We start from the raw sequence: 27035 nt of genomic DNA on the forward strand, positions 1-27035 counted from the left end.
CGCCCAAATGCCCTGCTGCCATGCAGATAAACACTGGCAGCGGCAGCAAGTGCATGCCCACAGCCACCCCTTGTTCCTTCACACCTTGTATCAGCTGTAATCCAGTCCAGTCCAGTGCTGCCTGCTGAGCAGCACTGACCAACACTGCCTGGGCCCAGGCTTTTATCTCTGAGGCCCCATTATGATGTCAGAAAGCTGGCTCTGGAATCCTGAGGGCTCCACTATGACACGTGCAAAGTTCCGTCTGAACTTTATATAAGACGGTGAGGCTCAGTCAGTCACTCAGTGTTGCCTGAGAGGGCAACACTGCAACAGCCGGCCGCCAGGCTGTCTTTTTTTTGCACAGCTAGTTGCCTCCAGGAGGCCACAAGAGGGAGACAAGGGACTGCAAAATGGAAAATAGGCATCCACCAACTTTACAGACAACTTCTCCTTGCTCCTACAACCTCCATCCTTGCACAGTTTGTTATTCTTCTAGGTAACATAGTAACAAATCCAAATTGCTGCTCTCTTTGTAGGCAAGCAAGGCTTTGTTGCAACTGCAATTCTTACTTCTTCTTGAAATGTAGGGACGACAGTACATTCCATCACATCCATCTAGTGTACACAGGTAGGTCCATTGTGGCGGGCAGGCGAGCGGGCGGGCTGCTTTATTGGCTGTTTGCTGTTCCCCTACTCCACTCCACTATTTGACTGTTGTGCTGCATCAATCAATCAATCAATCAATCAATCAATCAATCAATCAGTGGCTGGCTCAGGTGCAGCTCTTTAACTTACCTAAAAGGGAGGGCGGAGAGAAGACAAGGAAGGTGAATGAGGTGTTCCAATGTGAAATGCCGGAAACACAGAAACACAGACGACACACAACAAGAGGTGGCAATCTATTCATTAATTGCATTTAATCAATGAGCTCATTATCACTCATGCATTGTCCAACAGGTGTTGAAATAATGGGATTAAAAGGGGAGATCCCTTCAGAAAGACAGAAACAATAGCAAAGACAAAAAACACTTTTGGAATCTGCTTTTAGTCAACACATAAGGAAAGGGTGCACCGGTCCTGGAAATACTGCAATACCAGGTCAATGCGTGGAGTGGACAGAGCAAGCTCTATTTCCATCTCCCTGTTCTAAAAATCCATTTAATATATGGTCCCCAGATAGGGGACGTATCAGATATTAAACTGATAAGAACAGATACTACACTTGATCTTAGCCAAAAGGCCGAGAAGCGATAACCCGAACGGGCCGCGCGTTGCCCGAGCCTGCCCGATACTGCTGTTCAGCCCTTGCAGCGATTCAGCCTACTTCTAGGCAATTCCATGGGGCCCTGCAGGCTCACACACTCACAGCTACACGGGAGGTGAATAAAGGCCGGAGAGGAAGCCAGACAGGATTTGCTTCTTTTGCTTGCACCACAATGCAGTGCTGAAAGAGGAGGAATCTACATAAAAACGCCTTCCTGGCAACGCCCAAATGCCCTGCTGCCATGCTGATAAACACTGGCAGCGGCAGCAAGTGCATGCCCACAGCCACCCCTTGTTCCTTCACACCTTGTATCAGCTGTAATCCAGTCCAGTCCAGTGCTGCCTGCTGAGCAGCACTGACCAACACTGCCTGGGCCCAGGCTTTTATCTCTGAGGCCCCATTATGATGTCAGAAAGCTGGCTCTGGAATCCTGAGGGCTCCACTATGACACGTGCAAAGTTCCGTCTGAACTTTATATAAGACGGTGAGGCTCAGTCAGTCACTCAGTGTTGCCTGAGAGGGCAACACTGCAACAGCCGGCCGCCAGGCTGTCTTTTTTTTGCACAGCTAGTTGCCTCCAGGAGGCCACAAGAGGGAGACAAGGGACTGCAAAATGGAAAATAGGCATCCACCAACTTTACAGACAACTTCTCCTTGCTCCTACAACCTCCATCCTTGCACAGTTTGTTATTCTTCTAGGTAACATAGTAACAAATCCAAATTGCTGCTCTCTTTGTAGGCAAGCAAGGCTTTGTTGCAACTGCAATTCTTACTTCTTCTTGAAATGTAGGGACGACAGTACATTCCATCACATCCATCTAGTGTACACAGGTAGGTCCATTGTGGCGGGCAGGCGAGCGGGCGGGCTGCTTTATTGGCTGTTTGCTGTTCCCCTACTCCACTCCACTATTTGACTGTTGTGCTGCATCAATCAATCAATCAATCAATCAATCAATCAATCAATCAATCAATCAATCAATCAGTGGCTGGCTCAGGTGCAGCTCTTTAACTTACCTAAAAGGGAGGGCGGAGAGAAGACAAGGAAGGTGAATGAGGTGTTCCAATGTGAAATGCCGGAAACACAGAAACACAGACGACACACAACAAGAGGTGGCAATCTATTCATTAATTGCATTTAATCAATGAGCTCATTATCACTCATGCATTGTCCAACAGGTGTTGAAATAATGGGATTAAAAGGGGAGATCCCTTCAGAAAGACAGAAACAATAGCAAAGACAAAAAACACTTTTGGAATCTGCTTTTAGTCAACACATAAGGAAAGGGTGCACCGGTCCTGGAAATACTGCAATACCAGGTCAATGCGTGGAGTGGACAGAGCAAGCTCTATTTCCATCTCCCTGTTCTAAAAATCCATTTAATATATGGTCCCCAGATAGGGGACGTATCAGATATTAAACTGATAAGAACAGATACTACACTTGATCTTAGCCAAAAGGCCGAGAAGCGATAACCCGAACGGGCCGCGCGTTGCCCGAGCCTGCCCGATACTGCTGTTCAGCCCTTGCAGCGATTCAGCCTACTTCTAGGCAATTCCATGGGGCCCTGCAGGCTCACACACTCACAGCTACACGGGAGGTGAATAAAGGCCGGAGAGGAAGCCAGACAGGATTTGCTTCTTTTGCTTGCACCACAATGCAGTGCTGAAAGAGGAGGAATCTACATAAAAACGCCTTCCTGGCAACGCCCAAATGCCCTGCTGCCATGCAGATAAACACTGGCAGCGGCAGCAAGTGCATGCCCACAGCCACCCCTTGTTCCTTCACACCTTGTATCAGCTGTAATCCAGTCCAGTCCAGTGCTGCCTGCTGAGCAGCACTGACCAACACTGCCTGGGCCCAGGCTTTTATCTCTGAGGCCCCATTATGATGTCAGAAAGCTGGCTCTGGAATCCTGAGGGCTCCACTATGACACGTGCAAAGTTCCGTCTGAACTTTATATAAGACGGTGAGGCTCAGTCAGTCACTCAGTGTTGCCTGAGAGGGCAACACTGCAACAGCCGGCCGCCAGGCTGTCTTTTTTTTGCACAGCTAGTTGTCTCCAGGAGGCCACAAGAGGGAGACAAGGGACTGCAAAATGGAAAATAGGCATCCACCAACTTTACAGACAACTTCTCCTTGCTCCTACAACCTCCATCCTTGCACAGTTTGTTATTCTTCTAGGTAACATAGTAACAAATCCAAATTGCTGCTCTCTTTGTAGGCAAGCAAGGCTTTGTTGCAACTGCAATTCTTACTTCTTCTTGAAATGTAGGGACGACAGTACATTCCATCACATCCATCTAGTGTACACAGGTAGGTCCATTGTGGCGGGCAGGCGAGTGGGCGGGCTGCTTTATTGGCTGTTTGCTGTTCCCCTACTCCACTCCACTATTTGACTGTTGTGCTGCATCAATCAATCAATCAATCAATCAATCAATCAATCAATCAATCAATCAATCAATCAATCAATCAATCAATCAGTGGCTGGCTCAGGTGCAGCTCTTTAACTTACCTAAAAGGGAGGGCGGAGAGAAGACAAGGAAGGTGAATGAGGTGTTCCAATGTGAAATGCCGGAAACACAGAAACACAGACGACACACAACAAGAGGTGGCAATCTATTCATTAATTGCATTTAATCAATGAGCTCATTATCACTCATGCATTGTCCAACAGGTGTTGAAATAATGGGATTAAAAGGGGAGATCCCTTCAGAAAGACAGAAACAATAGCAAAGACAAAAAACACTTTTGGAATCTGCTTTTAGTCAACACATAAGGAAAGGGTGCACCGGTCCTGGAAATACTGCAATACCAGGTCAATGCGTGGAGTGGACAGAGCAAGCTCTATTTCCATCTCCCTGTTCTAAAAATCCATTTAATATATGGTCCCCAGATAGGGGACGTATCAGATATTAAACTGATAAGAACAGATACTACACTTGATCTTAGCCAAAAGGCCGAGAAGCGATAACCCGAACGGGCCGCGCGTTGCCCGAGCCTGCCCGATACTGCTGTTCAGCCCTTGCAGCGATTCAGCCTACTTCTAGGCAATTCCATGGGGCCCTGCAGGCTCACACACTCACAGCTACACGGGAGGTGAATAAAGGCCGGAGAGGAAGCCAGACAGGATTTGCTTCTTTTGCTTGCACCACAATGCAGTGCTGAAAGAGGAGGAATCTACATAAAAACGCCTTCCTGGCAACGCCCAAATGCCCTGCTGCCATGCAGATAAACACTGGCAGCGGCAGCAAGTGCATGCCCACAGCCACCCCTTGTTCCTTCACACCTTGTATCAGCTGTAATCCAGTCCAGTCCAGTGCTGCCTGCTGAGCAGCACTGACCAACACTGCCTGGGCCCAGGCTTTTATCTCTGAGGCCCCATTATGATGTCAGAAAGCTGGCTCTGGAATCCTGAGGGCTAAAGTTCCGTCTGAACTTTATATAAGACGGTGAGGCTCAGTCAGTCACTCAGTGTTGCCTGAGAGGGCAACACTGCAACAGCCGGCCGCCAGGCTGTCTTTTTTTTGCACAGCTAGTTGCCTCCAGGAGGCCACAAGAGGGAGACAAGGGACTGCAAAATGGAAAATAGGCATCCACCAACTTTACAGACAACTTCTCCTTGCTCCTACAACCTCCATCCTTGCACAGTTTGTTATTCTTCTAGGTAACATAGTAACAAATCCAAATTGCTGCTCTCTTTGTAGGCAAGCAAGGCTTTGTTGCAACTGCAATTCTTACTTCTTCTTGAAATGTAGGGACGACAGTACATTCCATCACATCCATCTAGTGTACACAGGTAGGTCCATTGTGGCGGGCAGGCGAGCGGGCGGGCTGCTTTATTGGCTGTTTGCTGTTCCCCTACTCCACTCCACTATTTGACTGTTGTGCTGCATCAATCAATCAATCAATCAATCAATCAATCAATCAATCAATCAATCAGTGGCTGGCTCAGGTGCAGCTCTTTAACTTACCTAAAAGGGAGGGCGGAGAGAAGACAAGGAAGGTGAATGAGGTGTTCCAATGTGAAATGCCGGAAACACAGAAACACAGACGACACACAACAAGAGGTGGCAATCTATTCATTAATTGCATTTAATCAATGAGCTCATTATCACTCATGCATTGTCCAACAGGTGTTGAAATAATGGGATTAAAAGGGGAGATCCCTTCAGAAAGACAGAAACAATAGCAAAGACAAAAAACACTTTTGGAATCTGCTTTTAGTCAACACATAAGGAAAGGGTGCACCGGTCCTGGAAATACTGCAATACCAGGTCAATGCGTGGAGTGGACAGAGCAAGCTCTATTTCCATCTCCCTGTTCTAAAAATCCATTTAATATATGGTCCCCAGATAGGGGACATATCAGATATTAAACTGATAAGAACAGATACTACACTTGATCTTAGCCAAAAGGCCGAGAAGCGATAACCCGAACGGGCCGCGCGTTGCCCGAGCCTGCCCGATACTGCTGTTCAGCCCTTGCAGCGATTCAGCCTACTTCTAGGCAATTCCATGGGGCCCTGCAGGCTCACACACTCACAGCTACACGGGAGGTGAATAAAGGCCGGAGAGGAAGCCAGACAGGATTTGCTTCTTTTGCTTGCACCACAATGCAGTGCTGAAAGAGGAGGAATCTACATAAAAACGCCTTCCTGGCAACGCCCAAATGCCCTGCTGCCATGCAGATAAACACTGGCAGCGGCAGCAAGTGCATGCCCACAGCCACCCCTTGTTCCTTCACACCTTGTATCAGCTGTAATCCAGTCCAGTCCAGTGCTGCCTGCTGAGCAGCACTGACCAACACTGCCTGGGCCCAGGCTTTTATCTCTGAGGCCCCATTATGATGTCAGAAAGCTGGCTCTGGAATCCTGAGGGCTCCACTATGACACGTGCAAAGTTCCGTCTGAACTTTATATAAGACGGTGAGGCTCAGTCAGTCACTCAGTGTTGCCTGAGAGGGCAACACTGCAACAGCCGGCCGCCAGGCTGTCTTTTTTTTGCACAGCTAGTTGCCTCCAGGAGGCCACAAGAGGGAGACAAGGGACTGCAAAATGGAAAATAGGCATCCACCAACTTTACAGACAACTTCTCCTTGCTCCTACAACCTCCATCCTTGCACAGTTTGTTATTCTTCTAGGTAACATAGTAACAAATCCAAATTGCTGCTCTCTTTGTAGGCAAGCAAGGCTTTGTTGCAACTGCAATTCTTACTTCTTCTTGAAATGTAGGGACGACAGTACATTCCATCACATCCATCTAGTGTACACAGGTAGGTCCATTGTGGGGCAGGCGAGCGGGCGGGCTGCTTTATTGGCTGTTTGCTGTTCCCCTACTCCACTCCACTATTTGACTGTTGTGCTGCATCAATCAATCAATCAATCAATCAATCAATCAATCAATCAATCAATCAATCAATCAGTGGCTGGCTCAGGTGCAGCTCTTTAACTTACCTAAAAGGGAGGGCGGAGAGAAGACAAGGAAGGTGAATGAGGTGTTCCAATGTGAAATGCCGGAAACACAGAAACACAGACGACACACAACAAGAGGTGGCAATCTATTCATTAATTGCATTTAATCAATGAGCTCATTATCACTCATGCATTGTCCAACAGGTGTTGAAATAATGGGATTAAAAGGGGAGATCCCTTCAGAAAGACAGAAACAATAGCAAAGACAAAAAACACTTTTGGAATCTGCTTTTAGTCAACACATAAGGAAAGGGTGCACCGGTCCTGGAAATACTGCAATACCAGGTCAATGCGTGGAGTGGACAGAGCAAGCTCTATTTCCATCTCCCTGTTCTAAAAATCCATTTAATATATGGTCCCCAGATAGGGGACGTATCAGATATTAAACTGATAAGAACAGATACTACACTTGATCTTAGCCAAAAGGCCGAGAAGCGATAACCCGAACGGGCCGCGCGTTGCCCGAGCCTGCCCGATACTGCTGTTCAGCCCTTGCAGCGATTCAGCCTACTTCTAGGCAATTCCATGGGGCCCTGCAGGCTCACACACTCACAGCTACACGGGAGGTGAATAAAGGCCGGAGAGGAAGCCAGACAGGATTTGCTTCTTTTGCTTGCACCACAATGCAGTGCTGAAAGAGGAGGAATCTACATAAAAACGCCTTCCTGGCAACGCCCAAATGCCCTGCTGCCATGCAGATAAACACTGGCAGCGGCAGCAAGTGCATGCCCACAGCCACCCCTTGTTCCTTCACACCTTGTATCAGCTGTAATCCAGTCCAGTCCAGTGCTGCCTGCTGAGCAGCACTGACCAACACTGCCTGGGCCCAGGCTTTTATCTCTGAGGCCCCATTATGATGTCAGAAAGCTGGCTCTGGAATCCTGAGGGCTCCACTATGACACGTGCAAAGTTCCGTCTGAACTTTATATAAGACGGTGAGGCTCAGTCAGTCACTCAGTGTTGCCTGAGAGGGCAACACTGCAACAGCCGGCCGCCAGGCTGTCTTTTTTTTGCACAGCTAGTTGCCTCCAGGAGGCCACAAGAGGGAGACAAGGGACTGCAAAATGGAAAATAGGCATCCACCAACTTTACAGACAACTTCTCCTTGCTCCTACAACCTCCATCCTTGCACAGTTTGTTATTCTTCTAGGTAACATAGTAACAAATCCAAATTGCTGCTCTCTTTGTAGGCAAGCAAGGCTTTGTTGCAACTGCAATTCTTACTTCTTCTTGAAATGTAGGGACGACAGTACATTCCATCACATCCATCTAGTGTACACAGGTAGGTCCATTGTGGCGGGCAGGCGAGCGGGCGGGCTGCTTTATTGGCTGTTTGCTGTTCCCCTACTCCACTCCACTATTTGACTGTTGTGCTGCATCAATCAATCAATCAATCAATCAATCAATCAATCAATCAATCAATCAATCAGTGGCTGGCTCAGGTGCAGCTCTTTAACTTACCTAAAAGGGAGGGCGGAGAGAAGACAAGGAAGGTGAATGAGGTGTTCCAATGTGAAATGCCGGAAACACAGAAACACAGACGACACACAACAAGAGGTGGCAATCTATTCATTAATTGCATTTAATCAATGAGCTCATTATCACTCATGCATTGTCCAACAGGTGTTGAAATAATGGGATTAAAAGGGGAGATCCCTTCAGAAAGACAGAAACAATAGCAAAGACAAAAAACACTTTTGGAATCTGCTTTTAGTCAACACATAAGGAAAGGGTGCACCGGTCCTGGAAATACTGCAATACCAGGTCAATGCGTGGAGTGGACAGAGCAAGCTCTATTTCCATCTCCCTGTTCTAAAAATCCATTTACTATATGGTCCCCAGATAGGGGACGTATCAGATATTAAACTGATAAGAACAGATACTACACTTGATCTTAGCCAAAAGGCCGAGAAGCGATAACCCGAACGGGCCGCGCGTTGCCCGAGCCTGCCCGATACTGCTGTTCAGCCCTTGCAGCGATTCAGCCTACTTCTAGGCAATTCCATGGGGCCCTGCAGGCTCACACACTCACAGCTACACGGGAGGTGAATAAAGGCCGGAGAGGAAGCCAGACAGGATTTGCTTCTTTTGCTTGCACCACAATGCAGTGCTGAAAGAGGAGGAATCTACATAAAAACGCCTTCCTGGCAACGCCCAAATGCCCTGCTGCCATGCAGATAAACACTGGCAGCGGCAGCAAGTGCATGCCCACAGCCACCCCTTGTTCCTTCACACCTTGTATCAGCTGTAATCCAGTCCAGTCCAGTGCTGCCTGCTGAGCAGCACTGACCAACACTGCCTGGGCCCAGGCTTTTATCTCTGAGGCCCCATTATGATGTCAGAAAGCTGGCTCTGGAATCCTGAGGGCTCCACTATGACACGTGCAAAGTTCCGTCTGAACTTTATATAAGACGGTGAGGCTCAGTCAGTCACTCAGTGTTGCCTGAGAGGGCAACACTGCAACAGCCGGCCGCCAGGCTGTCTTTTTTTTGCACAGCTAGTTGCCTCCAGGAGGCCACAAGAGGGAGACAAGGGACTGCAAAATGGAAAATAGGCATCCACCAACTTTACAGACAACTTCTCCTTGCTCCTACAACCTCCATCCTTGCACAGTTTGTTATTCTTCTAGGTAACATAGTAACAAATCCAAATTGCTGCTCTCTTTGTAGGCAAGCAAGGCTTTGTTGCAACTGCAATTCTTACTTCTTCTTGAAATGTAGGGACGACCGTACATTCCATCACATCCATCTAGTGTACACAGGTAGGTCCATTGTGGCGGGCAGGCGAGCGGTCGGGCTGCTTTATTGGCTGTTTGCTGTTCCCCTACTCCACTCCACTATTTGACTGTTGTGCTGCATCAATCAATCAATCAATCAATCAATCAATCAATCAATCAATCAATCAATCAATCAGTGGCTGGCTCAGGTGCAGCTCTTTAACTTACCTAAAAGGGAGGGCGGAGAGAAGACAAGGAAGGTGAATGAGGTGTTCCAATGTGAAATGCCGGAAACACAGAAACACAGACGACACACAACAAGAGGTGGCAATCTATTCATTAATTGCATTTAATCAATGAGCTCATTATCACTCATGCATTGTCCAACAGGTGTTGAAATAATGGGATTAAAAGGGGAGATCCCTTCAGAAAGACAGAAACAATAGCAAAGACAAAAAACACTTTTGGAATCTGCTTTTAGTCAACACATAAGGAAAGGGTGCACCGGTCCTGGAAATACTGCAATACCAGGTCAATGCGTGGAGTGGACAGAGCAAGCTCTATTTCCATCTCCCTGTTCTAAAAATCCATTTAATATATGGTCCCCAGATAGGGGACGTATCAGATATTAAACTGATAAGAACAGATACTACACTTGATCTTAGCCAAAAGGCCGAGAAGCGATAACCCGAACGGGCCGCGCGTTGCCCGAGCCTGCCCGATACTGCTGTTCAGCCCTTGCAGCGATTCAGCCTACTTCTAGGCAATTCCATGGGGCCCTGCAGGCTCACACACTCACAGCTACACGGGAGGTGAATAAAGGCCGGAGAGGAAGCCAGACAGGATTTGCTTCTTTTGCTTGCACCACAATGCAGTGCTGAAAGAGGAGGAATCTACATAAAAACGCCTTCCTGGCAACGCCCAAATGCCCTGCTGCCATGCAGATAAACACTGGCAGCGGCAGCAAGTGCATGCCCACAGCCACCCCTTGTTCCTTCACACCTTGTATCAGCTGTAATCCAGTCCAGTCCAGTGCTGCCTGCTGAGCAGCACTGACCAACACTGCCTGGGCCCAGGCTTTTATCTCTGAGGCCCCATTATGATGTCAGAAAGCTGGCTCTGGAATCCTGAGGGCTCCACTATGACACGTGCAAAGTTCCGTCTGAACTTTATATAAGACGGTGAGGCTCAGTCAGTCACTCAGTGTTGCCTGAGAGGGCAACACTGCAACAGCCGGCCGCCAGGCTGTCTTTTTTTTGCACAGCTAGTTGCCTCCAGGAGGCCACAAGAGGGAGACAAGGGACTGCAAAATGGAAAATAGGCATCCACCAACTTTACAGACAACTTCTCCTTGCTCCTACAACCTCCATCCTTGCACAGTTTGTTATTCTTCTAGGTAACATAGTAACAAATCCAAATTGCTGCTCTTTTTGTAGGCAAGCAAGGCTTTGTTGCAACTGCAATTCTTACTTCTTCTTGAAATGTAGGGACGACAGTACATTCCATCACATCCATCTAGTGTACACAGGTAGGTCCATTGTGGCGGGCAGGCGAGCGGGCGGGCTGCTTTATTGGCTGTTTGCTGTTCCCCTACTCCACTCCACTATTTGACTGTTGTGCTGCATCAATCAATCAATCAATCAATCAATCAATCAATCAATCAATCAGTGGCTGGCTCAGGTGCAGCTCTTTAACTTACCTAAAAGGGAGGGCGGAGAGAAGACAAGGAAGGTGAATGAGGTGTTCCAATGTGAAATGCCGGAAACACAGAAACACAGACGACACACAACAAGAGGTGGCAATCTATTCATTAATTGCATTTAATCAATGAGCTCATTATCACTCATGCATTGTCCAACAGGTGTTGAAATAATGGGATTAAAAGGGGAGATCCCTTCAGAAAGACAGAAACAATAGCAAAGACAAAAAACACTTTTGGAATCTGCTTTTAGTCAACACATAAGGAAAGGGTGCACCGGTCCTGGAAATACTGCAATACCAGGTCAATGCGTGGAGTGGACAGAGCAAGCTCTATTTCCATCTCCCTGTTCTAAAAATCCATTTAATATATGGTCCCCAGATAGGGGACGTATCAGATATTAAACTGATAAGAACAGATACTACACTTGATCTTAGCCAAAAGGCCGAGAAGCGATAACCCGAACGGGCCGCGCGTTGCCCGAGCCTGCCCGATACTGCTGTTCAGCCCTTGCAGCGATTCAGCCTACTTCTAGGCAATTCCATGGGGCCCTGCAGGCTCACACACTCACAGCTACACGGGAGGTGAATAAAGGCCGGAGAGGAAGCCAGACAGGATTTGCTTCTTTTGCTTGCACCACAATGCAGTGCTGAAAGAGGAGGAATCTACATAAAAACGCCTTCCTGGCAACGCCCAAATGCCCTGCTGCCATGCAGATAAACACTGGCAGCGGCAGCAAGTGCATGCCCACAGCCACCCCTTGTTCCTTCACACCTTGTATCAGCTGTAATCCAGTCCAGTCCAGTGCTGCCTGCTGAGCAGCACTGACCAACACTGCCTGGGCCCAGGCTTTTATCTCTGAGGCCCCATTATGATGTCAGAAAGCTGGCTCTGGAATCCTGAGGGCTCCACTATGACACGTGCAAAGTTCCGTCTGAACTTTATATAAGACGGTGAGGCTCAGTCAGTCACTCAGTGTTGCCTGAGAGGGCAACACTGCAACAGCCGGCCGCCAGGCTGTCTTTTTTTTGCACAGCTAGTTGCCTCCAGGAGGCCACAAGAGGGAGACAAGGGACTGCAAAATGGAAAATAGGCATCCACCAACTTTACAGACAACTTCTCCTTGCTCCTACAACCTCCATCCTTGCACAGTTTGTTATTCTTCTAGGTAACATAGTAACAAATCCAAATTGCTGCTCTCTTTGTAGGCAAGCAAGGCTTTGTTGCAACTGCAATTCTTACTTCTTCTTGAAATGTAGGGACGACAGTACATTCCATCACATCCATCTAGTGTACACAGGTAGGTCCATTGTGGCGGGCAGGCGAGCGGGCGGGCTGCTTTATTGGCTGTTTGCTGTTCCCCTACTCCACTCCACTATTTGACTGTTGTGCTGCATCAATCAATCAATCAATCAATCAATCAATCAATCAATCAATCAATCAGTGGCTGGCTCAGGTGCAGCTCTTTAACTTACCTAAAAGGGAGGGCGGAGAGAAGACAAGGAAGGTGAATGAGGTGTTCCAATGTGAAATGCCGGAAACACAGAAACACAGACGACACACAACAAGAGGTGGCAATCTATTCATTAATTGCATTTAATCAATGAGCTCATTATCACTCATGCATTGTCCAACAGGTGTTGAAATAATGGGATTAAAAGGGGAGATCCCTTCAGAAAGACAGAAACAATAGCAAAGACAAAAAACACTTTTGGAATCTGCTTTTAGTCAACACATAAGGAAAGGGTGCACCGGTCCTGGAAATACTGCAATACCAGGTCAATGCGTGGAGTGGACAGAGCAAGCTCTATTTCCATCTCCCTGTTCTAAAAATCCATTTAATATATGGTCCCCAGATAGGGGACGTATCAGATATTAAACTGATAAGAACAGATACTACACTTGATCTTAGCCAAAAGGCCGAGAAGCGATAACCCGAACGGGCCGCGCGTTGCCCGAGCCTGCCCGATACTGCTGTTCAGCCCTTGCAGCGATTCAGCCTACTTCTAGGCAATTCCATGGGGCCCTGCAGGCTCACACACTCACAGCTACACGGGAGGTGAATAAAGGCCGGAGAGGAAGCCAGACAGGATTTGCTTCTTTTGCTTGCACCACAATGCAGTGCTGAAAGAGGAGGAATCTACATAAAAACGCCTTCCTGGCAACGCCCAAATGCCCTGCTGCCATGCAGATAAACACTGGCAGCGGCAGCAAGTGCATGCCCACAGCCACCCCTTGTTCCTTCACACCTTGTATCAGCTGTAATCCAGTCCAGTCCAGTGCTGCCTGCTGAGCAGCACTGACCAACACTGCCTGGGCCCAGGCTTTTATCTCTGAGGCCCCATTATGATGTCAGAAAGCTGGCTCTGGAATCCTGAGGGCTCCACTATGACACGTGCAAAGTTCCGTCTGAACTTTATATAAGACGGTGAGGCTCAGTCAGTCACTCAGTGTTGCCTGAGAGGGCAACACTGCAACAGCCGGCCGCCAGGCTGTCTTTTTTTTGCACAGCTAGTTGCCTCCAGGAGGCCACAAGAGGGAGACAAGGGACTGCAAAATGGAAAATAGGCATCCACCAACTTTACAGACAACTTCTCCTTGCTCCTACAACCTCCATCCTTGCACAGTTTGTTATTCTTCTAGGTAACATAGTAACAAATCCAAATTGCTGCTCTCTTTGTAGGCAAGCAAGGCTTTGTTGCAACTGCAATTCTTACTTCTTCTTGAAATGTAGGGACGACAGTACATTCCATCACATCCATCTAGTGTACACAGGTAGGTCCATTGTGGCGGGCAGGCGAGCGGGCGGGCTGCTTTATTGGCTGTTTGCTGTTCCCCTACTCCACTCCACTATTTGACTGTTGTGCTGCATAAATCAATCAATCAATCAATCAATCAATCAATCAATCAATCAGTGGCTGGCTCAGGTGCAGCTCTTTAACTTACCTAAAAGGGAGGGCGGAGAGAAGACAAGGAAGGTGAATGAGGTGTTCCAATGTGAAATGCCGGAAACACAGAAACACAGACGACACACAACAAGAGGTGGCAATCTATTCATTAATTGCATTTAATCAATGAGCTCATTATCACTCATGCATTGTCCAACAGGTGTTGAAATAATGGGATTAAAAGGGGAGATCCCTTCAGAAAGACAGAAACAATAGCAAAGACAAAAAACACTTTTGGAATCTGCTTTTAGTCAACACATAAGGAAAGGGTGCACCGGTCCTGGAAATACTGCAATACCAGGTCAATGCGTGGAGTGGACAGAGCAAGCTCTATTTCCATCTCCCTGTTCTAAAAATCCATTTAATATATGGTCCCCAGATAGGGGACGTATCAGATATTAAACTGATAAGAACAGATACTACACTTGATCTTAGCCAAAAGGCCGAGAAGCGATAACCCGAACGGGCCGCGCGTTGCCCGAGCCTGCCCGATACTGCTGTTCAGCCCTTGCAGCGATTCAGCCTACTTCTAGGCAATTCCATGGGGCCCTGCAGGCTCACACACTCACAGCTACACGGGAGGTGAATAAAGGCCGGAGAGGAAGCCAGACAGGATTTGCTTCTTTTGCTTGCACCACAATGCAGTGCTGAAAGAGGAGGAATCTACATAAAAACGCCTTCCTGGCAACGCCCAAATGCCCTGCTGCCATGCAGATAAACACTGGCAGCGGCAGCAAGTGCATGCCCACAGCCACCCCTTGTTCCTTCACACCTTGTATCAGCTGTAATCCAGTCCAGTCCAGTGCTGCCTGCTGAGCAGCACTGACCAACACTGCCTGGGCCCAGGCTTTTATCTCTGAGGCCCCATTATGATGTCAGAAAGCTGGCTCTGGAATCCTGAGGGCTCCACTATGACACGTGCAAAGTTCCGTCTGAACTTTATATAAGACGGTGAGGCTCAGTCAGTCACTCAGTGTTGCCTGAGAGGGCAACACTGCAACAGCCGGCCGCCAGGCTGTCTTTTTTTTGCACAGCTAGTTGCCTCCAGGAGGCCACAAGAGGGAGACAAGGGACTGCAAAATGGAAAATAGGCATCCACCAACTTTACAGACAACTTCTCCTTGCTCCTACAACCTCCATCCTTGCACAGTTTGTTATTCTTCTAGGTAACATAGTAACAAATCCAAATTGCTGCTCTCTTTGTAGGCAAGCAAGGCTTTGTTGCAACTGCAATTCTTACTTCTTCTTGAAATGTAGGGACGACAGTACATTCCATCACATCCATCTAGTGTACACAGGTAGGTCCATTGTGGCGGGCAGGCGAGCGGGCGGGCTGCTTTATTGGCTGTTTGCTGTTCCCCTACTCCACTCCACTATTTGACTGTTGTGCTGCATCAATCAATCAATCAATCAATCAATCAATCAATCAATCAATCAATCAGTGGCTGGCTCAGGTGCAGCTCTTTAACTTACCTAAAAGGGAGGGCGGAGAGAAGACAAGGAAGGTGAATGAGGTGTTCCAATGTGAAATGCCGGAAACACAGAAACACAGACGACACACAACAAGAGGTGGCAATCTATTCATTAATTGCATTTAATCAATGAGCTCATTATCACTCATGCATTGTCCAACAGGTGTTGAAATAATGGGATTAAAAGGGGAGATCCCTTCAGAAAGACAGAAACAATAGCAAAGACAAAAAACACTTTTGGAATCTGCTTTTAGTCAACACATAAGGAAAGGGTGCACCGGTCCTGGAAATACTGCAATACCAGGTCAATGCGTGGAGTGGACAGAGCAAGCTCTATTTCCATCTCCCTGTTCTAAAAATCCATTTAATATATGGTCCCCAGATAGGGGACGTATCAGATATTAAACTGATAAGAACAGATACTACACTTGATCTTAGCCAAAAGGCCGAGAAGCGATAACCCGAACGGGCCGCGCATTGCCCGAGCCTGCCCGATACTGCTGTTCAGCCCTTGCAGCGATTCAGCCTACTTCTAGGCAATTCCATGGGGCCCTGCAGGCTCACACACTCACAGCTACACGGGAGGTGAATAAAGGCCGGAGAGGAAGCCAGACAGGATTTGCTTCTTTTGCTTGCACCACAATGCAGTGCTGAAAGAGGAGGAATCTACATAAAAACGCCTTCCTGGCAACGCCCAAATGCCCTGCTGCCATGCAGATAAACACTGGCAGCGGCAGCAAGTGCATGCCCACAGCCACCCCTTGTTCCTTCACACCTTGTATCAGCTGTAATCCAGTCCAGTCCAGTGCTGCCTGCTGAGCAGCACTGACCAACACTGCCTGGGCCCAGGCTTTTATCTCTGAGGCCCCATTATGATGTCAGAAAGCTGGCTCTGGAATCCTGAGGGCTCCACTATGACACGTGCAAAGTTCCGTCTGAACTTTATATAAGACGGTGAGGCTCAGTCAGTCACTCAGTGTTGCCTGAGAGGGCAACACTGCAACAGCCGGCCGCCAGGCTGTCTTTTTTTTGCACAGCTAGTTGCCTCCAGGAGGCCACAAGAGGGAGACAAGGGACTGCAAAATGGAAAATAGGCATCCACCAACTTTACAGACAACTTCTCCTTGCTCCTACAACCTCCATCCTTGCACAGTTTGTTATTCTTCTAGGTAACATAGTAACAAATCCAAATTGCTGCTCTCTTTGTAGGCAAGCAAGGCTTTGTTGCAACTGCAATTCTTACTTCTTCTTGAAATGTAGGGACGACAGTACATTCCATCACATCCATCTAGTGTACACAGGTAGGTCCATTGTGGCGGGCAGGCGAGTGGGCGGGCTGCTTTATTGGCTGTTTGCTGTTCCCCTACTCCACTCCACTATTTGACTGTTGTGCTGCATCAATCAATCAATCAATCAATCAATCAATCAATCAATCAATCAATCAATCAATCAATCAGTGGCTGGCTCAGGTGCAGCTCTTTAACTTACCTAAAAGGGAGGGCGGAGAGAAGACAAGGAAGGTGAATGAGGTGTTCCAATGTGAAATGCCGGAAACACAGAAACACAGACGACACACAACAAGAGGTGGCAATCTATTCATTAATTGCATTTAATCAATGAGCTCATTATCACTCATGCATTGTCCAACAGGTGTTGAAATAATGGGATTAAAAGGGGAGATCCCTTCAGAAAGACAGAAACAATAGCAAAGACAAAAAACACTTTTGGAATCTGCTTTTAGTCAACACATAAGGAAAGGGTGCACCGGTCCTGGAAATACTGCAATACCAGGTCAATGCGTGGAGTGGACAGAGCAAGCTCTATTTCCATCTCCCTGTTCTAAAAATCCATTTAATATATGGTCCCCAGATAGGGGACGTATCAGATATTAAACTGATAAGAACAGATACTACACTTGATCTTAGCCAAAAGGCCGAGAAGCGATAACCCGAACGGGCCGCGCATTGCCCGAGCCTGCCCGATACTGCTGTTCAGCCCTTGCAGCGATTCAGCCTACTTCTAGGCAATTCCATGGGGCCCTGCAGGCTCACACACTCACAGCTACACGGGAGGTGAATAAAGGCCGGAGAGGAAGCCAGACAGGATTTGCTTCTTTTGCTTGCACCACAATGCAGTGCTGAAAGAGGAGGAATCTACATAAAAACGCCTTCCTGGCAACGCCCAAATGCCCTGCTGCCATGCAGATAAACACTGGCAGCGGCAGCAAGTGCATGCCCACAGCCACCCCTTGTTCCTTCACACCTTGTATCAGCTGTAATCCAGTCCAGTCCAGTGCTGCCTGCTGAGCAGCACTGACCAACACTGCCTGGGCCCAGGCTTTTATCTCTGAGGCCCCATTATGATGTCAGAAAGCTGGCTCTGGAATCCTGAGGGCTCCACTATGACACGTGCAAAGTTCCGTCTGAACTTTATATAAGACGGTGAGGCTCAGTCAGTCACTCAGTGTTGCCTGAGAGGGCAACACTGCAACAGCCGGCCGCCAGGCTGTCTTTTTTTTGCACAGCTAGTTGCCTCCAGGAGGCCACAAGAGGGAGACAAGGGACTGCAAAATGGAAAATAGGCATCCACCAACTTTACAGACAACTTCTCCTTGCTCCTACAACCTCCATCCTTGCACAGTTTGTTATTCTTCTAGGTAACATAGTAACAAATCCAAATTGCTGCTCTCTTTGTAGGCAAGCAAGGCTTTGTTGCAACTGCAATTCTTACTTCTTCTTGAAATGTAGGGACGACAGTACATTCCATCACATCCATCTAGTGTACACAGGTAGGTCCATTGTGGCGGGCAGGCGAGTGGGCGGGCTGCTTTATTGGCTGTTTGCTGTTCCCCTACTCCACTCCACTATTTGACTGTTGTGCTGCATCAATCAATCAATCAATCAATCAATCAATCAATCAATCAATCAGTGGCTGGCTCAGGTGCAGCTCTTTAACTTACCTAAAAGGGAGGGCGGAGAGAAGACAAGGAAGGTGAATGAGGTGTTCCAATGTGAAATGCCGGAAACACAGAAACACAGACGACACACAACAAGAGGTGGCAATCTATTCATTAATTGCATTTAATCAATGAGCTCATTATCACTCATGCATTGTCCAACAGGTGTTGAAATAATGGGATTAAAAGGGGAGATCCCTTCAGAAAGACAGAAACAATAGCAAAGACAAAAAACACTTTTGGAATCTGCTTTTAGTCAACACATAAGGAAAGGGTGCACCGGTCCTGGAAATACTGCAATACCAGGTCAATGCGTGGAGTGGACAGAGCAAGCTCTATTTCCATCTCCCTGTTCTAAAAATCCATTTAATATATGGTCCCCAGATAGGGGACGTATCAGATATTAAACTGATAAGAACAGATACTACACTTGATCTTAGCCAAAAGGCCGAGAAGCGATAACCCGAACGGGCCGCGCATTGCCCGAGCCTGCCCGATACTGCTGTTCAGCCCTTGCAGCGATTCAGCCTACTTCTAGGCAATTCCATGGGGCCCTGCAGGCTCACACACTCACAGCTACACGGGAGGTGAATAAAGGCCGGAGAGGAAGCCAGACAGGATTTGCTTCTTTTGCTTGCACCACAATGCAGTGCTGAAAGAGGAGGAATCTACATAAAAACGCCTTCCTGGCAACGCCCAAATGCCCTGCTGCCATGCAGATAAACACTGGCAGCGGCAGCAAGTGCATGCCCACAGCCACCCCTTGTTCCTTCACACCTTGTATCAGCTGTAATCCAGTCCAGTCCAGTGCTGCCTGCTGAGCAGCACTGACCAACACTGCCTGGGCCCAGGCTTTTATCTCTGAGGCCCCATTATGATGTCAGAAAGCTGGCTCTGGAATCCTGAGGGCTCCACTATGACACGTGCAAAGTTCCGTCTGAACTTTATATAAGACGGTGAGGCTCAGTCAGTCACTCAGTGTTGCCTGAGAGGGCAACACTGCAACAGCCGGCCGCCAGGCTGTCTTTTTTTTGCACAGCTAGTTGCCTCCAGGAGGCCACAAGAGGGAGACAAGGGACTGCAAAATGGAAAATAGGCATCCACCAACTTTACAGACAACTTCTCCTTGCTCCTACAACCTCCATCCTTGCACAGTTTGTTATTCTTCTAGGTAACATAGTAACAAATCCAAATTGCTGCTCTCTTTGTAGGCAAGCAAGGCTTTGTTGCAACTGCAATTCTTACTTCTTCTTGAAATGTAGGGACGACAGTACATTCCATCACATCCATCTAGTGTACACAGGTAGGTCCATTGTGGCGGGCAGGCGAGTGGGCGGGCTGCTTTATTGGCTGTTTGCTGTTCCCCTACTCCACTCCACTATTTGACTGTTGTGCTGCATCAATCAATCAATCAATCAATCAATCAATCAATCAATCAATCAATCAATCAATCAATCAATCAGTGGCTGGCTCAGGTGCAGCTCTTTAACTTACCTAAAAGGGAGGGCGGAGAGAAGACAAGGAAGGTGAATGAGGTGTTCCAATGTGAAATGCCGGAAACACAGAAACACAGACGACACACAACAAGAGGTGGCAATCTATTCATTAATTGCATTTAATCAATGAGCTCATTATCACTCATGCATTGTCCAACAGGTGTTGAAATAATGGGATTAAAAGGGGAGATCCCTTCAGAAAGACAGAAACAATAGCAAAGACAAAAAACACTTTTGGAATCTGCTTTTAGTCAACACATAAGGAAAGGGTGCACCGGTCCTGGAAATACTGCAATACCAGGTCAATGCGTGGAGTGGACAGAGCAAGCTCTATTTCCATCTCCCTGTTCTAAAAATCCATTTAATATATGGTCCCCAGATAGGGGACGTATCAGATATTAAACTGATAAGAACAGATACTACACTTGATCTTAGCCAAAAGGCCGAGAAGCGATAACCCGAACGGGCCGCGCGTTGCCCGAGCCTGCCCGATACTGCTGTTCAGCCCTTGCAGCGATTCAGCCTACTTCTAGGCAATTCCATGGGGCCCTGCAGGCTCACACACTCACAGCTACACGGGAGGTGAATAAAGGCCGGAGAGGAAGCCAGACAGGATTTGCTTCTTTTGCTTGCACCACAATGCAGTGCTGAAAGAGGAGGAATCTACATAAAAACGCCTTCCTGGCAACGCCCAAATGCCCTGCTGCCATGCAGATAAACACTGGCAGCGGCAGCAAGTGCATGCCCACAGCCACCCCTTGTTCCTTCACACCTTGTATCAGCTGTAATCCAGTCCAGTCCAGTGCTGCCTGCTGAGCAGCACTGACCAACACTGCCTGGGCCCAGGCTTTTATCTCTGAGGCCCCATTATGATGTCAGAAAGCTGGCTCTGGAATCCTGAGGGCTCCACTATGACACGTGCAAAGTTCCGTCTGAACTTTATATAAGACGGTGAGGCTCAGTCAGTCACTCAGTGTTGCCTGAGAGGGCAACACTGCAACAGCCGGCCGCCAGGCTGTCTTTTTTTTGCACAGCTAGTTGCCTCCAGGAGGCCACAAGAGGGAGACAAGGGACTGCAAAATGGAAAATAGGCATCCACCAACTTTACAGACAACTTCTCCTTGCTCCTACAACCTCCATCCTTGCACAGTTTGTTATTCTTCTAGGTAACATAGTAACAAATCCAAATTGCTGCTCTCTTTGTAGGCAAGCAAGGCTTTGTTGCAACTGCAATTCTTACTTCTTCTTGAAATGTAGGGACGACAGTACATTCCATCACATCCATCTAGTGTACACAGGTAGGTCCATTGTGGCGGGCAGGCGAGCGGGCGGGCTGCTTTATTGGCTGTTTGCTGTTCCCCTACTCCACTCCACTATTTGACTGTTGTGCTGCATCAATCAATCAATCAATCAATCAATCAATCAATCAATCAATCAATCAATCAGTGGCTGGCTCAGGTGCAGCTCTTTAACTTACCTAAAAGGGAGGGCGGAGAGAAGACAAGGAAGGTGAATGAGGTGTTCCAATGTGAAATGCCGGAAACACAGAAACACAGACGACACACAACAAGAGGTGGCAATCTATTCATTAATTGCATTTAATCAATGAGCTCATTATCACTCATGCATTGTCCAACAGGTGTTGAAATAATGGGATTAAAAGGGGAGATCCCTTCAGAAAGACAGAAACAATAGCAAAGACAAAAAACACTTTTGGAATCTGCTTTTAGTCAACACATAAGGAAAGGGTGCACCGGTCCTGGAAATACTGCAATACCAGGTCAATGCGTGGAGTGGACAGAGCAAGCTCTATTTCCATCTCCCTGTTCTAAAAATCCATTTAATATATGGTCCCCAGATAGGGGACGTATCAGATATTAAACTGATAAGAACAGATACTACACTTGATCTTAGCCAAAAGGCCGAGAAGCGATAACCCGAACGGGCCGCGCGTTGCCCGAGCCTGCCCGATACTGCTGTTCAGCCCTTGCAGCGATTCAGCCTACTTCTAGGCAATTCCATGGGGCCCTGCAGGCTCACACACTCACAGCTACACGGGAGGTGAATAAAGGCCGGAGAGGAAGCCAGACAGGATTTGCTTCTTTTGCTTGCACCACAATGCAGTGCTGAAAGAGGAGGAATCTACATAAAAACGCCTTCCTGGCAACGCCCAAATGCCCTGCTGCCATGCAGATAAACACTGGCAGCGGCAGCAAGTGCATGCCCACAGCCACCCCTTGTTCCTTCACACCTTGTATCAGCTGTAATCCAGTCCAGTCCAGTGCTGCCTGCTGATCAGCACTGACCAACACTGCCTGGGCCCAGGCTTTTATCTCTGAGGCCCCATTATGATGTCAGAAAGCTGGCTCTGGAATCCTGAGGGCTCCACTATGACACGTGCAAAGTTCCGTCTGAACTTTATATAAGACGGTGAGGCTCAGTCAGTCACTCAGTGTTGCCTGAGAGGGCAACACTGCAACAGCCGGCCGCCAGGCTGTCTTTTTTTTGCACAGCTAGTTGCCTCCAGGAGGCCACAAGAGGGAGACAAGGGACTGCAAAATGGAAAATAGGCATCCACCAACTTTACAGACAACTTCTCCTTGCTCCTACAACCTCCATCCTTGCACAGTTTGTTATTCTTCTAGGTAACATAGTAACAAATCCAAATTGCTGCTCTCTTTGTAGGCAAGCAAGGCTTTGTTGCAACTGCAATTCTTACTTCTTCTTGAAATGTAGGGACGACAGTACATTCCATCACATCCATCTAGTGTACACAGGTAGGTCCATTGTGGGGCAGGCGAGCGGGCGGGCTGCTTTATTGGCTGTTTGCTGTTCCCCTACTCCACTCCACTATTTGACTGTTGTGCTGCATCAATCAATCAATCAATCAATCAATCAATCAATCAATCAATCAGTGGCTGGCTCAGGTGCAGCTCTTTAACTTACCTAAAAGGGAGGGCGGAGAGAAGACAAGGAAGGTGAATGAGGTGTTCCAATGTGAAATGCCGGAAACACAGAAACACAGACGACACACAACAAGAGGTGGCAATCTATTCATTAATTGCATTTAATCAATGAGCTCATTATCACTCATGCATTGTCCAACAGGTGTTGAAATAATGGGATTAAAAGGGGAGATCCCTTCAGAAAGACAGAAACAATAGCAAAGACAAAAAACACTTTTGGAATCTGCTTTTAGTCAACACATAAGGAAAGGGTGCACCGGTCCTGGAAATACTGCAATACCAGGTCAATGCGTGGAGTGGACAGAGCAAGCTCTATTTCCATCTCCCTGTTCTAAAAATCCATTTAATATATGGTCCCCAGATAGGGGACGTATCAGATATTAAACTGATAAGAACAGATACTACACTTGATCTTAGCCAAAAGGCCGAGAAGCGATAACCCGAACGGGCCGCGCGTTGCCCGAGCCTGCCCGATACTGCTGTTCAGCCCTTGCAGCGATTCAGCCTACTTCTAGGCAATTCCATGGGGCCCTGCAGGCTCACACACTCACAGCTACACGGGAGGTGAATAAAGGCCGGAGAGGAAGCCAGACAGGATTTGCTTCTTTTGCTTGCACCACAATGCAGTGCTGAAAGAGGAGGAATCTACATAAAAACGCCTTCCTGGCAACGCCCAAATGCCCTGCTGCCATGCAGATAAACACTGGCAGCGGCAGCAAGTGCATGCCCACAGCCACCCCTTGTTCCTTCACACCTTGTATCAGCTGTAATCCAGTCCAGTCCAGTGCTGCCTGCTGAGCAGCACTGACCAACACTGCCTGGGCCCAGGCTTTTATCTCTGAGGCCCCATTATGATGTCAGAAAGCTGGCTCTGGAATCCTGAGGGCTCCACTATGACACGTGCAAAGTTCCGTCTGAACTTTATATAAGACGGTGAGGCTCAGTCAGTCACTCAGTGTTGCCTGAGAGGGCAACACTGCAACAGCCGGCCGCCAGGCTGTCTTTTTTTTGCACAGCTAGTTGCCTCCAGGAGGCCACAAGAGGGAGACAAGGGACTGCAAAATGGAAAATAGGCATCCACCAACTTTACAGACAACTTCTCCTTGCTCCTACAACCTCCATCCTTGCACAGTTTGTTATTCTTCTAGGTAACATAGTAACAAATCCAAATTGCTGCTCTCTTTGTAGGCAAGCAAGGCTTTGTTGCAACTGCAATTCTTACTTCTTCTTGAAATGTAGGGACGACAGTACATTCCATCACATCCATCTAGTGTACACAGGTAGGTCCATTGTGGCGGGCAGGCGAGCGGGCGGGCTGCTTTATTGGCTGTTTGCTGTTCCCCTACTCCACTCCACTATTTGACTGTTGTGCTGCATCAATCAATCAATCAATCAATCAATCAATCAATCAATCAATCAATCAATCAATCAATCAGTGGCTGGCTCAGGTGCAGCTCTTTAACTTACCTAAAAGGGAGGGCGGAGAGAAGACAAGGAAGGTGAATGAGGTGTTCCAATGTGAAATGCCGGAAACACAGAAACACAGACGACACACAACAAGAGGTGGCAATCTATTCATTAATTGCATTTAATCAATGAGCTCATTATCACTCATGCATTGTCCAACAGGTGTTGAAATAATGGGATTAAAAGGGGAGATCCCTTCAGAAAGACAGAAACAATAGCAAAGACAAAAAACACTTTTGGAATCTGCTTTTAGTCAACACATAAGGAAAGGGTGCACCGGTCCTGGAAATACTGCAATACCAGGTCAATGCGTGGAGTGGACAGAGCAAGCTCTATTTCCATCTCCCTGTTCTAAAAATCCATTTAATATATGGTCCCCAGATAGGGGACGTATCAGATATTAAACTGATAAGAACAGATACTACACTTGATCTTAGCCAAAAGGCCGAGAAGCGATAACCCGAACGGGCCGCGCGTTGCCCGAGCCTGCCCGATACTGCTGTTCAGCCCTTGCAGCGATTCAGCCTACTTCTAGGCAATTCCATGGGGCCCTGCAGGCTCACACACTCACAGCTACACGGGAGGTGAATAAAGGCCGGAGAGGAAGCCAGACAGGATTTGCTTCTTTTGCTTGCACCACAATGCAGTGCTGAAAGAGGAGGAATCTACATAAAAACGCCTTCCTGGCAACGCCCAAATGCCCTGCTGCCATGCAGATAAACACTGGCAGCGGCAGCAAGTGCATGCCCACAGCCACCCCTTGTTCCTTCACACCTTGTATCAGCTGTAATCCAGTCCAGTCCAGTGCTGCCTGCTGAGCAGCACTGACCAACACTGCCTGGGCCCAGGCTTTTATCTCTGAGGCCCCATTATGATGTCAGAAAGCTGGCTCTGGAATCCTGAGGGCTCCACTATGACACGTGCAAAGTTCCGTCTGAACTTTATATAAGACGGTGAGGCTCAGTCAGTCACTCAGTGTTGCCTGAGAGGGCAACACTGCAACAGCCGGCCGCCAGGCTGTCTTTTTTTTGCACAGCTAGTTGCCTCCAGGAGGCCACAAGAGGGAGACAAGGGACTGCAAAATGGAAAATAGGCATCCACCAACTTTACAGACAACTTCTCCTTGCTCCTACAACCTCCATCCTTGCACAGTTTGTTATTCTTCTAGGTAACATAGTAACAAATCCAAATTGCTGCTCTCTTTGTAGGCAAGCAAGGCTTTGTTGCAACTGCAATTCTTACTTCTTCTTGAAATGTAGGGACGACAGTACATTCCATCACATCCATCTAGTGTACACAGGTAGGTCCATTGTGGGGCAGGCGAGCGGGCGGGCTGCTTTATTGGCTGTTTGCTGTTCCCCTACTCCACTCCACTATTTGACTGTTGTGCTGCATCAATCAATCAATCAATCAATCAATCAATCAATCAATCAATCAATCAATCAATCAGTGGCTGGCTCAGGTGCAGCTCTTTAACTTACCTAAAAGGGAGGGCGGAGAGAAGACAAGGAAGGTGAATGAGGTGTTCCAATGTGAAATGCCGGAAACACAGAAACACAGACGACACACAACAAGAGGTGGCAATCTATTCATTAATTGCATTTAATCAATGAGCTCATTATCACTCATGCATTGTCCAACAGGTGTTGAAATAATGGGATTAAAAGGGGAGATCCCTTCAGAAAGACAGAAACAATAGCAAAGACAAAAAACACTTTTGGAATCTGCTTTTAGTCAACACATAAGGAAAGGGTGCACCGGTCCTGGAAATACTGCAATACCAGGTCAATGCGTGGAGTGGACAGAGCAAGCTCTATTTCCATCTCCCTGTTCTAAAAATCCATTTAATATATGGTCCCCAGATAGGGGACGTATCAGATATTAAACTGATAAGAACAGATACTACACTTGATCTTAGCCAAAAGGCCGAGAAGCGATAACCCGAACGGGCCGCGCGTTGCCCGAGCCTGCCCGATACTGCTGTTCAGCCCTTGCAGCGATTCAGCCTACTTCTAGGCAATTCCATGGGGCCCTGCAGGCTCACACACTCACAGCTACACGGGAGGTGAATAAAGGCCGGAGAGGAAGCCAGACAGGATTTGCTTCTTTTGCTTGCACCACAATGCAGTGCTGAAAGAGGAGGAATCTACATAAAAACGCCTTCCTGGCAACGCCCAAATGCCCTGCTGCCATGCAGATAAACACTGGCAGCGGCAGCAAGTGCATGCCCACAGCCACCCCTTGTTCCTTCACACCTTGTATCAGCTGTAATCCAGTCCAGTCCAGTGCTGCCTGCTGAGCAGCACTGACCAACACTGCCTGGGCCCAGGCTTTTATCTCTGAGGCCCCATTATGATGTCAGAAAGCTGGCTCTGGAATCCTGAGGGCTCCACTATGACACGTGCAAAGTTCCGTCTGAACTTTATATAAGACGGTGAGGCTCAGTCAGTCACTCAGTGTTGCCTGAGAGGGCAACACTGCAACAGCCGGCCGCCAGGCTGTCTTTTTTTTGCACAGCTAGTTGCCTCCAGGAGGCCACAAGAGGGAGACAAGGGACTGCAAAATGGAAAATAGGCATCCACCAACTTTACAGACAAC

The 27035-nt window shown here is 47.8% G+C and overlaps 18 non-coding genes across 18 annotated transcripts; all 18 read right to left on the reverse strand.

The window, feature by feature from the left end:
* Window positions 1-1043: 1043 nt before the first annotated feature.
* On the reverse strand, window positions 1044-1234 carry LOC142710395 (U2 spliceosomal RNA). Its single transcript, XR_012869446.1, has one exon. It is a non-coding gene; the product is annotated as a U2 spliceosomal RNA (small nuclear RNA).
* Window positions 1235-2526: 1292 nt separating this feature from the next.
* Window positions 2527-2717, reverse strand: LOC142710396 (U2 spliceosomal RNA). Its single transcript, XR_012869447.1, has one exon. It is a non-coding gene; the product is annotated as a U2 spliceosomal RNA (small nuclear RNA).
* Window positions 2718-4025: 1308 nt separating this feature from the next.
* Window positions 4026-4216, reverse strand: LOC142710397 (U2 spliceosomal RNA). Its single transcript, XR_012869448.1, has one exon. It is a non-coding gene; the product is annotated as a U2 spliceosomal RNA (small nuclear RNA).
* A 1268-nt stretch (window positions 4217-5484) lies between these two features.
* Window positions 5485-5675, reverse strand: LOC142710334 (U2 spliceosomal RNA). Its single transcript, XR_012869392.1, has one exon. It is a non-coding gene; the product is annotated as a U2 spliceosomal RNA (small nuclear RNA).
* Window positions 5676-6965: 1290 nt separating this feature from the next.
* LOC142710398 (U2 spliceosomal RNA) lies at window positions 6966-7156 on the reverse strand. Its single transcript, XR_012869449.1, has one exon. It is a non-coding gene; the product is annotated as a U2 spliceosomal RNA (small nuclear RNA).
* A 1288-nt stretch (window positions 7157-8444) lies between these two features.
* Window positions 8445-8635, reverse strand: LOC142710364 (U2 spliceosomal RNA). The gene has a single exon (XR_012869419.1). It is a non-coding gene; the product is annotated as a U2 spliceosomal RNA (small nuclear RNA).
* A 1292-nt stretch (window positions 8636-9927) lies between these two features.
* LOC142710399 (U2 spliceosomal RNA) lies at window positions 9928-10118 on the reverse strand. Its single transcript, XR_012869450.1, has one exon. It is a non-coding gene; the product is annotated as a U2 spliceosomal RNA (small nuclear RNA).
* A 1280-nt stretch (window positions 10119-11398) lies between these two features.
* On the reverse strand, window positions 11399-11589 carry LOC142710400 (U2 spliceosomal RNA). The gene has a single exon (XR_012869451.1). It is a non-coding gene; the product is annotated as a U2 spliceosomal RNA (small nuclear RNA).
* A 1284-nt stretch (window positions 11590-12873) lies between these two features.
* On the reverse strand, window positions 12874-13064 carry LOC142710401 (U2 spliceosomal RNA). The gene has a single exon (XR_012869452.1). It is a non-coding gene; the product is annotated as a U2 spliceosomal RNA (small nuclear RNA).
* A 1280-nt stretch (window positions 13065-14344) lies between these two features.
* Window positions 14345-14535, reverse strand: LOC142710403 (U2 spliceosomal RNA). Its single transcript, XR_012869454.1, has one exon. It is a non-coding gene; the product is annotated as a U2 spliceosomal RNA (small nuclear RNA).
* Window positions 14536-15819: 1284 nt separating this feature from the next.
* On the reverse strand, window positions 15820-16010 carry LOC142710404 (U2 spliceosomal RNA). The gene has a single exon (XR_012869455.1). It is a non-coding gene; the product is annotated as a U2 spliceosomal RNA (small nuclear RNA).
* A 1296-nt stretch (window positions 16011-17306) lies between these two features.
* Window positions 17307-17497, reverse strand: LOC142710406 (U2 spliceosomal RNA). Its single transcript, XR_012869456.1, has one exon. It is a non-coding gene; the product is annotated as a U2 spliceosomal RNA (small nuclear RNA).
* A 1280-nt stretch (window positions 17498-18777) lies between these two features.
* On the reverse strand, window positions 18778-18968 carry LOC142710407 (U2 spliceosomal RNA). Its single transcript, XR_012869457.1, has one exon. It is a non-coding gene; the product is annotated as a U2 spliceosomal RNA (small nuclear RNA).
* A 1300-nt stretch (window positions 18969-20268) lies between these two features.
* On the reverse strand, window positions 20269-20459 carry LOC142710408 (U2 spliceosomal RNA). The gene has a single exon (XR_012869458.1). It is a non-coding gene; the product is annotated as a U2 spliceosomal RNA (small nuclear RNA).
* A 1288-nt stretch (window positions 20460-21747) lies between these two features.
* LOC142710409 (U2 spliceosomal RNA) lies at window positions 21748-21938 on the reverse strand. The gene has a single exon (XR_012869459.1). It is a non-coding gene; the product is annotated as a U2 spliceosomal RNA (small nuclear RNA).
* A 1278-nt stretch (window positions 21939-23216) lies between these two features.
* On the reverse strand, window positions 23217-23407 carry LOC142710410 (U2 spliceosomal RNA). The gene has a single exon (XR_012869460.1). It is a non-coding gene; the product is annotated as a U2 spliceosomal RNA (small nuclear RNA).
* Window positions 23408-24703: 1296 nt separating this feature from the next.
* On the reverse strand, window positions 24704-24894 carry LOC142710411 (U2 spliceosomal RNA). The gene has a single exon (XR_012869461.1). It is a non-coding gene; the product is annotated as a U2 spliceosomal RNA (small nuclear RNA).
* Window positions 24895-26184: 1290 nt separating this feature from the next.
* LOC142710412 (U2 spliceosomal RNA) lies at window positions 26185-26375 on the reverse strand. The gene has a single exon (XR_012869462.1). It is a non-coding gene; the product is annotated as a U2 spliceosomal RNA (small nuclear RNA).
* Window positions 26376-27035: the final 660 nt, after the last annotated feature.

The sequence above is a fragment of the Rhinoderma darwinii genome, unplaced genomic scaffold (genome assembly GCF_050947455.1).
Source record: "Rhinoderma darwinii isolate aRhiDar2 unplaced genomic scaffold, aRhiDar2.hap1 Scaffold_4236, whole genome shotgun sequence".
Taxonomy (NCBI): Eukaryota; Metazoa; Chordata; class Amphibia; order Anura; family Rhinodermatidae; genus Rhinoderma; species Rhinoderma darwinii.